The sequence below is a fragment of the Macaca fascicularis genome, chromosome 3 (assembly GCF_037993035.2).
Source record: "Macaca fascicularis isolate 582-1 chromosome 3, T2T-MFA8v1.1".
In the NCBI taxonomy this organism is placed as follows: Eukaryota; Metazoa; Chordata; class Mammalia; order Primates; family Cercopithecidae; genus Macaca; species Macaca fascicularis.
The window spans coordinates 35,499,239-35,515,016 of record NC_088377.1 but is presented as its reverse complement, the minus strand read 5'-3'; the positions used below and the strand labels follow the sequence as shown (position 1 = coordinate 35,515,016).

The 15,778-nt window shown below is 49.8% G+C and overlaps 1 protein-coding gene across 31 annotated transcripts in view; it reads left to right on the top strand.

Annotated features, from left to right (window-relative positions):
• MAD1L1 (mitotic arrest deficient 1 like 1) overlaps window positions 1–15,778 on the top strand; it is a 421,592-nt gene that overhangs the window by 194,023 nt on the left and 211,791 nt on the right. For 2 of the 31 annotated variants that reach the window (XM_074034267.1, XM_065541546.1), the window contains exon 1: window positions 10,183–10,251. The exons of the other annotated variants lie outside the window; for them this stretch is intronic. The gene's annotated coding sequence lies outside the window, so the exon portion shown is untranslated. Of the gene's footprint in view, window positions 1–10,182; window positions 10,252–15,778 lie in introns of those variants that run through there. 31 annotated transcript variants of the gene reach the window in all.

Here is a 15,778-nt window from a genome sequence, read left to right as displayed (position 1 = left end):
GAGCTTTTTCCGACAGGAACTCGGGATGCTTTAGCTCAGGCTTCAGGAAGTCCTGCTGTGGCGGGTGGTGTCTCAGTGCGGGGGTCGGATGGAGCCCCCGTGTGCTGAGAGCTCTTCTGTGGTTCTCAGCAGCCGACAGTGCGAGACACACGTGATTGTGAAGCTAAGCGTCTCAGGGCAGCCCCTATGACAGCACACGGCACATAGGACGTTCCAAATCAGCATTGGCTGAATGAGCGATGCCAAAGAGCAGCCAGCACCTCTGTTTGCAGGAAGATAGAGTTGACGCATTTTCTTTGATCCTTCTGTTAAGTATAACGAAGAGCCCCGGACATTATCTATGGAATGAGCACAGCGAGCCTCTGTGGGGTGGAAGCCAGGCCTTGGGCCTCAGAACAGCGTGGCGGGGAGCTGCCCAGGTTTCCTCGTCTGCCTCTTCTATCCCAGACTTGGAGCTAAGGAAGCACATCCCCAAAATGCTGACACTCCCCAGCAAAGGACTAGGGAAGCAGTAGCTGGGAAGACAGAAAGTGTAGTCACGGCCTGGCAATAATGGAAAGAAAAAGTTAATGGATTAGGTCAGCAGCAGAATGGAGGTGACAGAGGAGTGCGTTCGTGAACTCAGAGATGGACCGATAGGAACTGCCCATTCTCAACAACAGAGAGAATATGATAGAATAAAATAAGCAAAGTCCCCAGCGCCTGTGGGACCTGGGAATACGATGGAGTAAAAGGAATAAAGTCCCCGGCGCTGGTGGGGCCACAGCACGAGATCCAGCATTCCAGTCGTGGGGATCTGGGAGGGTCTGGAGGAGCTGAGACGGAGCCGCCGAGGCAGCAGGCAGCGTCTTTGTGACTAATCCGATCTCTTCGTTGTTCTGTGGGTCTACTCCGATTGTCTGTGTTTTTCTTGAGTCAGTTTTGGTAGCTTTTGTCTTCTTAGGAGTTTGTTCATTTCACCTCCGTTACTAATTTTTGGCATGCAGCTGTTCATAGCATTCCTTTACAGTCTTTATTTCTGTAAGGTCAGCTGTGGTGTCTCTCTCACTCCCGATTGCAGTGATCTGCACCCTCATTCTTTTTACCTTGGTTGGCCCAGCTAAAAGTTTGTGTCAATTCTGTTGCTCTTCTCACAGAACCAACTTTAGGCTTGACCGATTTCTTTTATTGTTTCTGTGTTCTTTATTTCACTTATTTTTGCTCTAACCTTTATTATTTCGTTCCTTCTGCTTGGGTCAACTGAAGTTGGACTCCATCAAAATTAAAAAATTTGCCCCAGAGAAAGACCCTGTGAAGAGATGAAAAGACAAGGTAGAGATTGAGAGGAAATATTTGCAAGCTTCATATCTGACAAAGACGATTTGTTATCTGTAATAGATAAAAAACCTTCTCAAAACTCAATAGTAGAAAAACAAAACAGACACACCTAATTAGCAAATGAGCAAAAGATATAGACAGACATTTTTACCAAAGAACATATACAGACGGCAGTTAAACCCGTGAAAAGGTGTTCAACATCATTAATCATTAGGGAAATACAAGTTAAAACCACAATGAGGCATCACTGCACACCTGTCAGAGTTTAAAATCGGACACCATCAAATGCCAGCCAGTATGTAGAGAAACTCCATCTCTGGTGCCTTGCTGACGGGGGAGTGCCAGGGTGCAGCCACTCTGAAGCCAGCTCCAGGGTTTCTTAAAAACTGCACTGCAGCTCCCATATGACCAGCAGTCGCATTCCTGGGTGTTGATTGCAGTGAAATAAAACCGAGGTTCGGAAAAAAACCGACAGAGGACTCTTCCTAGCAGCTTTTGCGTAATGGCCAAGAACTGGAAAGAATTCTGATGTCCTTCGGTGGTGAATGGTTAAACAACACTAATGCCTCCGTCACACAGAATATTACTCAGGCTAAGAAGGAATTAACCGTGGATAAACATAACTTGAATAGATCTCCAGGAGTTTAGTGGAGCGAAGAGCCCAGTCCCTAAAGGTTGTGTGCTGCGTGATCCCATTTGTATGACGTCATTAAAAGGTTGAAGTTATGGAAAGCCTGTGGATGGCCGCCGTGAGTTAACGGAGACGCACAGGAGGAATCATGGCTGTGAATGGACAACCTGAGGGATTTTTGTGGTGATAAAAATGTTCTGTATCTTACTATATCATTGTCAGCATACGGGTTGTGATACTGTGCTGTAGTTTTAAAAGATGTTACTGTTGGGAAGAACTGGATGAATGCTACTTGTGATCTCTGTGTTATTTTTTATAGCTCCATGTGAATCTGTAATTGGATCAAAATAAAAAGCTTAGATCAGGCGCAGTAGCTGACACCTGTAATCCCAGCACTTTGAGAGGTCGAGGCGGGCAGATCACTTGAGGTCAGGAGTTCGAGACCATCCTGGCCAGCATGGTGAAACCCTGTCTCTACTAAAAATACAAAAAATTAGTGAGACGTGGTGGTGCCCGCTTGTAATCCCGGCTACTTGGGAGGCTGAGGCAGGAGAATTGCTTGAACCCAGGAAGTGGAGGTTGCAGTGAGCCGAGGTTGTGCCGCTGTACTCCAGCCTGGGTGACAGAATAAGTGAGACTGTGTCTCAAAAAAAAAAAAGTCATCAGCTTCATTATCTCCTAACAGGAGGGTCAGTTTGTCCTCTGAAACTTTGAAGGCAGGGATCGACTTCTCCTCTGTAACTGTAAAAGTCCTGGACGGCACCTTCCAGCAGAAGGCTGTTTTATGTGCACCGCACATCTGGTGTTGTGTGGCCGCCTTCACTGGTGCTCTTAGCTAGAGCTTCTGGAGAACTTGCTGCAGCTTCTCCGTCAGCACTTGCGGCTTCACCTTGCACTTTCTTTTTTTTTTTTTTTTTTTTTTTGAGACGGAGTCTTGCTCTGTAGCCCGGGCTGGAGTGCAGTGGCCGGATCTCAGCTCACTGCAAGCTCCGCCTCCCGGATTTAGGCCATTATCCTGCCTCAGCCTCCCGAGTAGCTGGGACTACAGGCGCCTGCCACCTCGCCCGGCTAGTTTTTTTTTGTATTTTTAGTAGAGACGGGGTTTCACGGTGTTAGCCAGGATGGTCTCGATCTCCTGACCTCGTGATCCACCCGTCTCGGCCTCCCAAAGTGCTGGGATTACAGGCTTGAGCCACCGCGCCCGGCCTCACCTTGCACTTTCATGTGATGGGGACGGCCTCTTAATGTAAACCTCACGAACCCACCTCTGCTAGCTTCAGGCTTGGATTCTGCGGCTTCCCCACCTGTCTCAGCCTCATAGAACTTGCTCTGGCGTAAGGGAATGTTGGGGCTGGTTTGATCTATCCAGACCACTCAGACTTTCTCCATATCAGCAATAAGACAGTTTTACTTTCTTATCGTGGGTGTGTTCAGTGGAGCAGCGCTTTCAATTTCCTCTGAGAACTTTGCCTTTGCATTCACAACTTGGCTAGCTGTTTGGCACGAGAGGCCTGGCTTTCGGTTTATCTTTGCTTTTGGCACACCTTCCTCACGAAGCTTAATCCTTTCTAGCTTTTGGTTTAAAGGAGAGATGTGTGACTCTTCCTTTCTCTTGAATGCTTAGAGGCTCTTGTAGAATTATTAACTGGCCTGATTTTAATATTGTTGTATCTCAGGGGATAGAGAGGCCCAAGGAGAGGGAGGGAGAGAGATGGCCCGTCAGTGAAGCAGCCAGACACACGCAACGTTGGTCAGTTAAGCTTGCCGTCTTAGGAGCATAGTTTGTGGCACCCTAGAAACAATGACAATAGGAACATTTGAGATCACCGATCACAGATCACCACAACAGATACAACAGTGAAAAAATGTCATAAATACTGTGAGGACGTGGCTCCCCAGAATCAATGACAATAGTAAGATCGGAGGTCACCCACTGCAGACCACAACAGATATAGTAGTGATAAAATGTCAGAAATACTGTGAGGACATGGCGCCCCAGAATCAATGACAGTAACATCGGAGATCACCCATTGCAGACCACAACAGATATAACAGTGATAAAATGTCTGAACCCGGCCGGGCGCGGTGGCTCAAGCCTGTAATCCCAGCACTTTGGGAGGCCGAGGCGGGTGGATCACGAGGTCAGGAGATCGAGACAATCCTGGCTAACATGGTGAAACCCCATCTCTACTAAAAATACAAAAAACTAGCCGGGCGTGGTGGCGGGCGCCTGTAGTCCCAGCTACTTGGGAGGCTGAGGCGGGAGAATGGCGTGAACCTGGGAGGCGGAGCTTGCAGTGAGCCGAGATCACGCCACTGCACTCCAGCCTGGGAGACACGGCGAGACTCCGTCTCAAAAAAAAAAAAATGTCTGAAACGCCGTGAGGATGACCAAATGTGACAGAGCTGTGAAGGGAGTACATGCTGTTGGGAACATGGCGCCGACGGTCTCGCCCAAGGCAGGACGGCCACAAACCTTCCATTTGTAAGCAGCACAGTATCTGTGTAGTCCAGGAGAGCAAGGCGCGCCTGGGTCCATGCTGGCTCCTCATGGTGGCCAGCACACCGTACTAGTGTAAGATGTTAACAGTGGGGCACCTGGGTGTGGAGTATGTGGAAAGGCTCTACCATTTTCTCCGTTCTTCTAAATGTAAACTCGTTCTAAAAAAAAAAGAGAGAGAGTCTATTAAGAAAACAAAGAAGGAGCCGCAATTTCCGCCTGGCAGAAGGCACTGGAGCTGGTGAGATCTAATGTGTACCCGGGCCTGATCCACGTTTGGTGCATGGCTGGACACCTTGGTGGGTGCGGGGAAGCTCGTGCTGCGGAAGGAGCTGTGGGAGGAGCGTGCGGCAGGTGGAGCACGGCTCCTGCGCGTGGGTGGGTGCGCGGAAGCTCGTGCTGTGGGCGGAGCTGTGGGGGAAGCGTGCGGCAGGTAGACCACAGGTCCTGCGCGTGGGTGGGTGCGGGGAAGCTCGTGCTGTGGGCGGAGCTGTGGGGGAAGCGTGCGGCAGGTAGAGCACAGCTCCTGCGCGTGGGTGGGTGCGGGGAAGCTTGTACTGCGGGAGGAGCTGTGGGAGGAGCGTGCGGCAGGTGGAGCACGGCTCCTGCGCGTGGGTGGGTGCGCGGAAGCTCGTGCTGTGGGGGGGAGCTGTAGTGGGAGCGTGCGGCAGGTGGAGCACGGCTCCTGCGCGTGCGTGGGTGCGCGGAAGCTTGTGCCGTGGGCGGAGCTGTGGGGTTAGGCAGGTAGAGCACGTCTTGTGCACGTGGGTGGGTGCGCGGAAGCTCATGCTGTGGGGGAGCTGTGGGAGAAGCGTATGGCAGCTGAAACGCTGCTTGTGAGCGTGGTTGGGTGTGCGGAAGCTCGTGCTGCCGGAGGAGCCGTGGGAGGAGCTTTCGGGAGGCGGAGCGTGGCTCGTGCGTGTGGGTGGGTGTGCGTGGCTTTGGTGGGATCCTGCTGAGCACCTCCCACCTGGTTGGTCTCCATGTGTAGACAGCCTAGTTCTTAGGATGCTAGGTCTCCAGTGTCATTTGCGACACCTCCTCGGGCTCCCTGTTCTGCCGGGGCTGTTGAGTCCTCACAGCACCTCCCATCAGGAGCTCTGGCCTTAGGGAGGTGGGACGGCACGTTGCTGGGTTGTCTTTAGGGGTGAGCTCTTCCTCCTGTCTTCTGTTTAAAAGAGGACCCGCAGCGGATTCAGGCCTTAGATTTACCAGTGCGTGGAGCTGTGGGCAATGCTCTCCAGTGACAGCCTGGGCTTCCGTGGAATTTAATTTTGATATATTGGCCTTTGTGTGTAAGAAGAGCCCAAACTCCCAACTGGATGGATTGCTCTCCTCACACTAGGCACGTCATCCCGAGAGGACTCTGAGCCAACCGTAAGGGATTCGGGCTGGAGCTCTGGTTCCCTGCTGGGAGGTGGTGCAGGAACGCGTCCTCCTCCCCTGTCCCGACTTGTCGGCACTCCCACGCTCACGCCTGGGAGCCAGGACTCCGGCTCGCATTTCTCAGCATGTCCTTGGGCTGTGTGTGGTCTGCGTGTCCCTGGGGTTGTCTGTGGGGTCATGTGGCCCCTCTGGGCTGCCTGGTTTCTTGTTTTCTCCCACATCGTGTCTGGCATTTCTTTACTCAGAAATCAGGCATCTGTTGTTGGCTTGCCTGTGGAGTTTGTGTCCCTCCCTGAGCTCTGGGCTCCGTGGGGCCAGCCCCAGTGTGGACTTGTCATCCCCTGTGCTGCTGGGCCTCGGGTTGGGTCTGCGGAGTAGATGGGTGTGCGTTCTGTGACCACTGGACTCTTAAAACACGCAGCCCTGTTTGACTATAGCACTGGACGTGTGCAAAGTTTGGGAACTGATCAAAAAGTATAAAGAGGCCATTGAAAAAGACCTTGACCCTTGCATCCAGAGGTAGCACCAAGAACATGGTGTGCATTTCATCTCCACGTCTCCCTTCTCTCCTTTCCTTCCGTGTTCATTCACTCAGCCAGTCTATCAGCCAACCAGTAAGCACTCACGGACACCCCCATGTTCAGATGCGGTGGGGGCAGCCGAGTGTGGGGACTGCTGTGGCAGAGCTGGCAGCCCTGTGTGCTTCCTGCACTTGTCACATTTTATTGCAGCCAGTGCCTGTGCCATTAAACATTCCTTGAAAATAAAATCTTTTTTGGCTGTACAATGTTTCTTTGTATGGACATACCAAAAGTAAAGTCTTGGCCGGGCACGGTGGCTCACACCTGTAATCCTAGCACTTCGGGAGGCCGAGGAGGGCAGATTGCCTGAGCTCAGGGGTTCGGATCAGCCTGGGCAACACGGTGAAGCCCCGTCTCTACTAAAATACAAAAGATTAGCCAGGCATGGCGGCATGTGCCTGTAATCCCACCTGCTCAGGAGGCTGAGGCAGGAGGATCGCTTGAACCCGGGAGGCAGAGGTTGCTGTGAGCTGAGATCGCGCCATTGCACTCCAGCCTGGGTGACAGAGTGAGACTCTGTCTCCAAAAAAAAAAAGTAAACTCTTTATTGGAAATTTAGCTTTGATTTTAATTTTTTCATTATTATTGCTAATATGTGCAACATCCTTGGACTCAGCTCTTTCCACATATCTAATTCATTTACTGTTTGTTTAGACACAGGGTCTTGCCCTGTCGCCCAGGCTAGAGTGTGGTGGCGCCATCTTGGCTCACTGCAGTCTTGAACTCCTGGGCTCAATATATCCTCCTGCCTGAGCCTCCCCAGTAGCTGGGACTATAGGTGCACACCACCACACCTGGCTAATTAAAAAAAAATTTTTTTTTTAGAGACGGGGTCTCACTATGTTGCCCAGGCCGCTCTCTACTTCCTGGTCTCAGGTGGTTCTCCCGCCTCAGCCTCCCACAGGGCTGAGATTGCAGGTGTGAGCCACCACAGTCTGATTACTTTTTAGGCAAGTGTTACTGAGTGGAAGGGTGTGAACATGTTCAGGACCCTTGGCCGGTGTTGCCGACTCATTTTCCAGAAGCGCCCATGGCTGCTGTCCCAGCAGGCGTGGCGTGCAGCCCTCACGGCCTCACTCATGCTGGGTGTTAGCATTGTACTTCTTGCCACTCCAGGTGAGGAACAGGTCTTAATGAATTTCGTGTTTGTCAGTTACCTTTCTTCTGTCGATTGTTGATTTTTCCTGGTTTTCTATTACTGTGTTAATGATTTTCCTATTGATTTGTAAAAGGTTTTCATGTATTTGTGGCACGTTTTCCCCAGTTTGTCTTCTACCTTTTGTGTTTTTAAGTGGCGTTTTGGGACCCGCGGAGGTGTCGGTGTGGCGAAGCATGCTGGTCTTTCTTTGTCATTCCTTCCACTGCTTCGGTGCCCACAGCCTTTCAGGGCCTTGCTCCGTGGAGTATCCATCTGGTTTCCTTTAGTTCTAGTGCAGTGAAGCAGGCGAGGGCAGGGGTGACCGGGTCTTCTGGGCTGGTTCAAATTGGGTCCACACCTACGCGCTCTATACCGCGGGGCGCGATACTTACACCTCTGTCACCCAGGCTGCCTCTGTGAGAATGGTGTGATTGAAGGGCCCACCTCCTGGCCAGCACAGGGCCTGGCACGTGGTGCCTGGCTGGCGAGTGTATGAGTGAGGTGCTGAGCTGGGAGCATGAGCTCTCGGAGTTCTGTGTCTGTATCGCGTCCAGTCAGCGGCTGTGTCAGCCAGGCGTCCTCAGCCCACGCTGCTGTACCCCGAGAAGGCAGCAGACGTGTGATACAGTGGGCGGGGGGCGTCTTCTCAGCCGGTGCCTGCTCCGTGTCTTTCTGCGGAGGCGCCTTGCCCCCCTGCCCCATGCATACTCTCCCTCTGTGCGGAGTCTTCCTTCCTGGTGTGGCGCTCCCTGAGTGCCCTGCCCAGCCTCGCCTGTTTTTACAATGCTCACATCTGCCTGCCTTGCCAGGCTGAGTTCCGGGAGAGCAGGGCGGGGCCACCCCCCTCACCACTTGCTAGGAGCTGTCCTGACCCTGGGTGGGAGCCCACAGCCCTGGGCGCGAACTCAAAATGCCAGGAAGCAGCACAGGGTCCCTCGAGCCTGGTGGGAGGTACTTCCCGTGGGCGAATCATCTTGTTTGAATCCTCCTCATGCTGATTTCTGGCCCCATTCAGCCCAGCACAGCTCTGAAGGAGACGAAGGCAAGACCAGCTCTCCCCAGATGAGATGAGCTTTCAGTTGAGGAAGGACCCTGACGTCAGAGTTGTTTGGGTAATGGCATTCCCCTGACCATGGATGTGCCCTGAATCTTTTCAGGACTAGCGGGATCACTGCTGCCCGGGGTCTTTAGGTAGCTATTAGAGCCCAGGGCTGGGGAAGTGATTTCCCACCTGCCCATTAGCATGATGGCCAAGAGCCCAGGGTCGGCTTCACATAGGCTAGAGACCTGGGGCGCGCGCCTTCACATGGAGCCTCGTCCTCATCTGAAAGGGAGCGCGGACTCCAGCCCGTCTCAGGAGGTTCCGAGGAGAGACCTGGGGCGCGCACCTTCACCCGGAGCCTCGTCCTCGTCTGAAAGGGAGCGCGGACTCCAGCCCGTCTCAGGAGGTTCCGAGGAGAGACCTGGGGCGCGCACCTTCACCCGGAGCCTCGTCCTCGTCTGAAAGGGAGCGCGGACTCCAGCCCGTCTCAGGAGGTTCCGAGGAGAGACCTGGGGCGCGCGCCTTCACCCAGAGCCTCGTCCTCATCTGAAAGGGAGCAAGGAGCGCGGACTCCAGCCTGTCTCAGGAGGTTCCGAGGACTGATCCGCTGATGGTTTCACTCATTGAGTTTTTAATTGAACACATAGTTCCTGAGCCCCTGTTCTGTTCCAGGCACTGGGCAGGGACTGGGGCTGGGCGTCTCGCGTGAATGAGGCGTCAGGGAGCTGATGCGTGGAAACCCCTTGGCAGAGGCCTGGAGTGTGCCTGACACCCTGGGCACTGGCTGCCTGCTGCCCGTCAGTGGAGAAAGGCGCCTAGACTTTGCAGCATTGTAAGATTTTTGAACTGTAAAAGACCACGCCCTTGGCCGGGTGCGGTAGCTCAAGCCTGTAATCCCAGCACTTTGGGAGGCCAAGACGGGCGGATCACGAGGTCAGGAAATCGAGACCATCCTGGCTAACACAGTGAAACCCCGTCTCTACTAAAAAAATACAAAAAACTAGCCGGGCGAGGTGGCGGGCGCCTGTAGTCCCAGCTACTCTGGAGGCTGAGGCAGGAGAATGGCGTAAACCTGGGAGGCGGAGGTTGCAGTGAGCTGAGATCCGGCCACTGCACTCCAGCCTGGGCGACAGAGCGAGACTCCGTCTCAAAAAAAAAAAAAAAAAAAAAAGACCACGCCCATCTAATTCCCTGTTTTGCTGATCGGAAACGCTGGAGACCTAGAGAGGAAAAGGACCCGTCTGCTCAGGCTAGGTGGTGGCCCCAGGGCTGTGACTCCACTGTGCTGTCTGTCTCCCGCGTTGCCCTGCTCTCCTTTCTGTGTCCTGTCAAATAAACTGCACTGAAACTGGAACCACGCAGCACAGGGCCTGTCTCAGGCCCCACATCCCCGTGGGTCAGGCATGCTTGCTGGACCTCGCGAGGGTCACGTCCTCCTCCCTGGTGAGGGGCCGTCTGCAGCCACTGTGGCTTGGGTATGGCTTCCTGTCAGGATGGTCCCAGTGCCCTCCCAGCTGTGAGTGGCACCCACATCATCAGAGCGTAGGTGTGAGGAGCTGCTGTAACGAGGCTGGTGCTGGTTCAGGTGGATGCTGGGGGATGCATTTATACAACGAACACAAATGAAGTGGAATTTGTCATAGAGCAGTGTGAAATGTAAGTAAAATTGCCTCGGGAAATCGTAATTGATTCCACTCCTTCCTACAATAGGTGGTGTAGAGCTTTTTATCAGAGGTTGAAATTGCAAGAACCAGGCTTGCTGGTGGGGAGCCCAGAGGAGCGGCTTTTCCCCTCCCCTCTCCAGCTACGTGTGGGTGGTGGAGGCCGGTGGGGAGGGTGTGACGGCGGGAAGCCAGAGGAGGAGCTGGCTGAAGTCACGCCGAGACAGCTGTGGGGCAGGGCAGGGAGAGTGCTCTGTGCACCTGGTGCAGCTACAGGCAGAGTGGTGAGCGGTGGGAGAGGACCCCGTGCCTCCTCTCTGAGCGGCCTGGTGTTCAGCCTCCTGCTGCCTTCGGGAGAGCTTGCATAGGTGCGGTTCATGGAGAATGCACAGCTGGTTGCTGGAGGGAAGATGCTGCTGAAGGCTGGGGACCGTTTTTTCTCCTGGGGGCTCCTCCGAATCCGGTCACTCAGCAGAAATAGAGCTTTGTCAACAGTAAACCAGGTTTATTGGTCAGATAAGATAACCTTGTAATGAGGCTTGTGGAACTTAAAGGAGGCAAAAATGAAGAAGAACAGAGAGGGTGGAATGAGAACGAGGGAGAGACGTGGTATCATCAAGCGCCGAGCAGGGTGGCTGAGAGCACCATGCGCAGGTTGGGGGCTGAGGAGGACAGAAACGCATCTGACAGTAGAGTGCCTCCCAGGGGCCCCAGAAACCCTCGCTGACCTGTGGTATTGCCCTTCAGAACCTGGTCTTTGGTGCCCATTACAGAGAACCCTTTCATCGGGAAAGGAGACAGTTTCTCCTCATTCTCAGTGTCCTCTGCTGGGGCGGCGTCTGGTTTGTTTTGGAGGCGTTTTCATCAAGCGCAGATGGGCAGGTTCCGCTCCTTCGGGGTCCGGCCACCTGTCGCTGGTGCCCTGGCTCACCCAGGGGCCTCTGCACATCAAGGCTGTTCTGGGGCCTGCGTGTAACAGGCTCTAATTAGCATAAGCAAGTGAATTAGCCTTATCTGCTCATGAAAGAAGTGAAGCAAGAAATGCGTTTGGTGACACTTTGTCAGGGCTTTGTTCGAGTTGCTATACGGAAATTATTAATAGTAGAATTGCATTCTGTTACAATCACCCTCTAATTCAGTCACCATCCATTGAACTGGCCGTTTTACCCCATTAACGAGGTAATGAGTTTGGATGACTCTGAAAACTTTGTGACCTCCACCCCGGGCTTCACTACGGGCTGGGGGAGCCTCCTCAGGCTGCCTGTGGACCTTCCGCGGAGCGTGGGGTGGGGCGTAGCGGTCACACACCTGTACACAGCGCTGGGTTCCGCCTTTCTGGGGCCCTCTCTGCCAGCCAGGGGTGCCCTGCAGAAATGAGGCTGGAATTACACAGGGAGCAGCTTGGGCCAAAGGCTCGATTTCCATCTGCTCCATGAGTGTGGCGAGCCCAGTGTCCACAGGACTGTGCAGGAGGGGACAGCCGGCATCTGCCCTTTCTGGAGACCTTTCTCCCGGCACTCATATCTGGGCGCTGGGGATGATCTTGTTTCTGTTCCTTGGATTTTTACATCTGTCCGGCTCCATCTTTCCTTTCTTCCCCTCTCTCATTTCACTGTAATCACAACTCGCACATTAACCTCAAATTACCCTCTATCAATCACTCTCTTGCCTAGAAACTTCCTGGGCTCCTTCTCTTCTGCTGCTGTGGGTGTGTCATGCAGGGTGCACTGGGCCTGCCACCAGCTTCCACCACGGGGAAGTCGGGCCTCTGGGGGCCGAACTGGGCTCAGGGTCCTATCTGAGTGTGTTTGCCCTGAGCTGTTTGTAAATGGGACTTACAACCACAGCCACGGTCTTCAAATTACGGAGTTTCATTTAAAAAAAAAATTACTCCTGTTTAATCTTTTTATTAGAGCATAACAAACATACAGAAAGTGCTCTGTCCTGAGAGTACAACATAGGGGGCGATGATGAGACCAGCCCATCCATGTCTCAGCTCCACGGTCAGGAACACGGTGTCACCAGGGCCCCTGGTTCACCCGCCTGCTCCTCCACCTCCCCCAAAGCCCCGCCTTGCGGATTCCAACACGCCAATTAGTTTTGCCCATTTAAAAATGTTGTAAAATGGAGCCGTGCAGTATGTAATCTTTTGTGTTTGGTTTCTGTTGCTGTGTGCAGTTATTTCATTTCCATCTTAGCAAGAGATCACATAATTTTTTTTTTATTCTTCGGTGAACGGGCATTTGAATTTCTTTATTTCTTGGCTATTGTGACTAACGCTACAAAATGGGAGAATATATCATCTTTTGTTAGGTATTTGTATTGCAAATGTCTCCTCCCATTCCGTAGCAGCTTTTCACTCTTTCTAACTCAACAGAAATTCTTAATTTTAATGAGATCTAATTGATCAATCTTCACCTCCCTTTGTGGTTGTGATTTGCGTGTGTCCTGTTTAAGAAAGCTCTGCCACCCTCTAGGCTGTTCCAGGGTTTCACTCTTGTCTTCTTGGTGGCTTTGCTTCTTCACACTGATGGTGGCACTGCACAGCCTTGTTGCCTGCGCAGCCTTGTTGCACTGCGTGAAGCTTCTTTTTTTTTTTTTTTTTTTTTTTCATTTTTCTTGCCAACGTGGGTATCCAGTGGACTCAGCACCACTTACTGCAGAGCTGCTCCTCCCCCCTGTGCCACGGTGCTGGTTACACCTTCACGTGAGCTGGCTCTGTCTGTATTGGCTGTTTCTGGAATCTGTATTTGTATCATTGGTGTGTTCATCTCCTTTTGGCAAAACCACAAGTCTCCATTCCTGAGACTGTTAGAGTCTCGTCACCTGATGGGTTGGTGGCCCTCTTTGCTTGTCTGCGTCCCGGCTGCCCTGGCTCTGTGTGGCACTCCGCCTTGTCGCGTAGATTTTGTAGCTCAGCCTGTCGGTCTCACCAGCAGACTTGCTAGAGTTTTTATTGAGAATGCGTTGATTAAATGACATCTGCCCAATATTGAATCTTCTACTCCATGGACGTACTATATGCTAACATGTGTTTAGATCATACTTATTTTCTCTCAAAATTGTTTCATGATGTTTTCTGGGTGGGTATATCATAGGTTTTGTCTTTTATGAGTAATAATGTTTGTGTTTATATGTAGAAATCTAGTTGAACTTTGATTCTTGACTTTGGTCCTGCAGCATTGCTAAATCTACTTATTATTATTATTATTATTTTTTTGAGACGGAGTGTCACTCTGTGGCCCAGGCTGGAGTGCAGTGGCCGGATCTCAGCTCGCTGCAACCTCCGCCTCCCGGGTTCACGCCATTCTCCTGCCTCAGCCTCCCGAGTAGCTGGGACTACAGGCACCTGCCACCTCGCCTGGCTAGTTTTTTTGTATTTTTTTTTAGTAGAGACGGGGTTTCACTGTGTTAGCCAGGATGGTCTCGATCTCCTGACCTCGTGATCCGCCCGTCTCGGCCTCCCAAAGTGCTGGGATTACAGGCTTGAGCCACCGCGCCCGGCCCCTAAATCTACTTATTTTAATACTTTGTTTGTAGATTATATTGACTTTTCTGTGTTCATAATCGAGTGATTTCATAATAGCTTTCATTGTTTTCTCGATCTTCATACCTTTCATGCCTCTTCTTGTCTGATCTGCGGCTTAGCGTCGCCAGTGCTGTTTTGAACAGATGTGCTGATAGCTGGTGTTTGTTCTGCATCCTCAGAAGAAAAGCTTTCAGCATTTCACTGTTAAAGATTATGCTGATGACTTTAGTAAGGAAATCCTTTTCAGATTAAAGTTCTCTCTATTCCTCATTTGCTAAGAGAGTTTTGCTTTTGTTTTGTTTCATAATTTTTATCGTGAATAGATGTCGAATTTTAATCAGATGCCTTTTCTGCAAATATTGAGATGATCATTTGATTTTCTTCTCTATTTCGTTAATGCGCATTAAATTAATTGATTTTCAAATGTTAAACCGAACTTACATTCCAGGAATAAATGAGCATGGCCTATGGGTTACGCTTTGTGTGTAATGTTTTATTTGGTTTGCCAATGCGTTAATTAGGGATTTTGCATCTGCATTTATTGGAGAGAAAGGTCATTAATTTTCATTTCTGAGAATGTCCTTTTCAGGTTTTGATGTCATGGCTTTTCTGGCCTCAGAAAATGTTAGCAAGTTTTGTTCGGTTGTTTCTGTAATCGTTTTATAAGGTTGGTGATATTTCTTCTTAACAGCTTTGGTAGAGTGTGCCAGTGAAAACATACGGGCCTGGGGGTTTCTTGTTTAGAAGATTTTAAATTTGGGCTTGATTTCTTTTAATAGCTTTGAAACATCAGATTTTCTTTTTCTTCTTTATTTGGTTATGGTAAAAGTTAGTTTTTAACTTTTAAAACTTCGTTTTATCAAGACTTTAAACTTCGTTTGTATAAAGTTGTTTATTGTCATGTTTTTAATATTTTTGTGATCTCTAGTTATGTCTTTTTCAATATTGTTATTCGCTTATTTATTCTTTTTACTCTGTCTCATCAAGGGTTCATCAATTTTTTTAGTCATTTGGAGGAACCATCCTTTGGCTTTACTGATTCTTTCCCATATGTATTCTATTTCATTACTTTGTTTTGTTACTTCTTTCTTTGAGTCTAATTTGATATTCTAACTTTTTGAGTTGTATATGTAGATAATTGATAGTTATGCTTTCTTATCTTACAGTATATGCATTTAATGTTGTCAATTTAGTTGCGTACCATACGTTTTGATGTGTTGTATTTTCCTTATCATTAGGTTCAAACCATTTATCAATTTCCATTGTGATTTTTATTCTGACCAATAGGTTATTCAGAAATAAATTTCTCAAATTCCCAACATTTGGTGATTTTCAGGTATCTTATTGATTTCTAGCCTTATCTCCCTGTGCTCAGAGACTATCCTCTGCATGACCCCAGTCCCATAAAACTTACCAAGAAGTGCTCTATGGCCCCATCGGAAGTCAGTTTTGTAAACGGCCCATACACACTTGAAAATAGTATGCATTGTGCAGTTGTTGAGTGCAGTGTTTTGCAAATAGCTACATCTCATTTGTTAATCATATTCTTCATATTTCTTTTATGATGTTTTTTCTCAGCTCCTGCAAGGATTGTATTGAAATTTCCCATTATGATTGTGAGTTTTGTCTATTTCTGCTTTTAATTTTGTCAATTATTGCAGTATGTCTTTGGATGCTGTTTTATTAGGCACATATAAATTGTGAATTATCTTCCTGGTGAATCTTGCCTTTTGTTATTATGAGACATTCTTTATCTCTGTGGATTGTTTTGATTTTTAAATCTCCTTTGTGGGATATTAATATGGGTATGTCAGCTTCCCGTGTTTAATAGCATTGACACCTTTTGCTTTTTCACTTTCCATTTTGAGCATTTTTAAATTGTTTCATTATAAATGTAGTATACTGGAAATATATAGTATTTATATTCAGCTTAAAAATCATTTCTTAGTCGAAATATTTAATCTAGTTGTAACTGATATAGTTAATGATACAT